The 1,427-nt window shown below is 40.4% G+C and overlaps 1 pseudogene; it reads left to right on the top strand.

Annotated features, from left to right (window-relative positions):
* The first annotated feature begins 277 nt into the window (after nucleotides 1-277).
* LOC111735793 lies at nucleotides 278-396 on the top strand (annotated as a pseudogene).
* Nucleotides 397-1,427: the final 1,031 nt, after the last annotated feature.

The following is a 1,427-nucleotide window of genomic DNA, read 5'->3' as shown; positions in this document are numbered from 1 at the left end:
TGTTTTTTAACTCATATTCCTTTTCAGCCTCTTATCCCACGTTGTTACCTCACCCCCATCTTATAGTTCCCTGTTCAGTTTGCATCCTCAGACCCATTTCAACACTTAGAAAAGGATTGTCCTCTTTAGAAGAGGGAATAGTATGGTATATATAAAATGTAATTTTTCTCAGTCACAAATATTTTTTTACAAATATCTCTGTTGCCAGAGCTTCTATGCATCAAATTTTAAATTAGTTTTAAAATCTTCTTCTTCTTCTTCTTCTTCTTTTTTTTTTGTCTACGGCCAGGCCACCCTGAATGTGCCCAATCCTGTCTGATCTCAGAAGCTAAGCAGGGTCTGGCCTGCTTAGTACTTGGATGGGAGACCACCTGGGAACACCAGGTGCTATATGCTTTAAAAAAAATCTTTTTTAAGTTATGAACTAAATCATATATGCGAAAGAATAAACAATGTGTATGTATCTGTTAAAGGGTAAAAAATAACCATATAAAACCTAGTATACCAGATCGTGATGGGTCATCGTGGTTAAGCTGGGAACTGTGTTTTCCAGTATTCCCTTTACTCTGTGACTCAGAATTAGAGTTAGCCAAAAGAAGAACTTGCACAAATACAGAAACTGGAAGTGGAGCAGCAGCCATTATTCTCTGAAGGTCATCATAGTCAGATGCGGTGATGGACAGATGCAGAGGTTCTCAGCAAGTTCCAACTTGTCCTTGCTTTCCTCCACTCTGCCAATAGCTTTTCTTCCCAACTCTTTCAGATGTGGTTTCTTTACTGAAGCAAACAATATATCCTATGGCAGCTCTTGGTATGCAAATGCCTTTTTCTCAGTGTGGATTGGTAAAGACCATCAGAAGCAGTTGTCTGACTCAGCAGATCCAATGGTTCTTAGAGTGTCTGGACAGATACACATTATAGAGCATTAGGCAAACCTTTGTGATATTTTGAGGTAGAATTATATTCTCCTTTCTTAATTACTATTCTTTTGAGAATCAGCTTCTGACGTTGCTGGGCCCAAGTGGAGACTAAACACTTGACTCACAACGCACCCCTCACAAAGTGGGTGATGTCTGATCCAACAAGCTTGGGTGTGCACAGGAGCACTTCATCATCAAGTGGGAGTGATATGTGAAAGATCAGACTCAAGCAGGTCCTGAAGACACAAGTAAATTGCATTAGTAAGCAGCTTGCATTGCCACAAATGCTACTTCTGCGTCTATGAGTCTCCTCTCTTAATCTGCACCTACGGCCTCATGGGATGATCTTTATGATCATTGGATTGAGGGAAAAAAATGGGTCAGATTTACAGGCATGTCTACCAAAAATGTTGGCAGAGTTTAAATTGGATGCCTGAAGCACTTTAGCCCCACTCAAGTGTAGCCATGAATGACAGCGTTGAAGAGAATCTTCCCAGTGGGCAAAAC

The sequence above is a fragment of the Pteropus vampyrus genome, unplaced genomic scaffold (assembly GCF_000151845.1).
Source record: "Pteropus vampyrus isolate Shadow unplaced genomic scaffold, Pvam_2.0 Scaffold1000008524, whole genome shotgun sequence".
Lineage (NCBI taxonomy): Eukaryota > Metazoa > Chordata > Mammalia > Chiroptera > Pteropodidae > Pteropus > Pteropus vampyrus.
The sequence above is the reverse complement of the archived record's forward strand: the minus strand, read 5'-3'. Positions and strand labels throughout refer to the sequence as shown.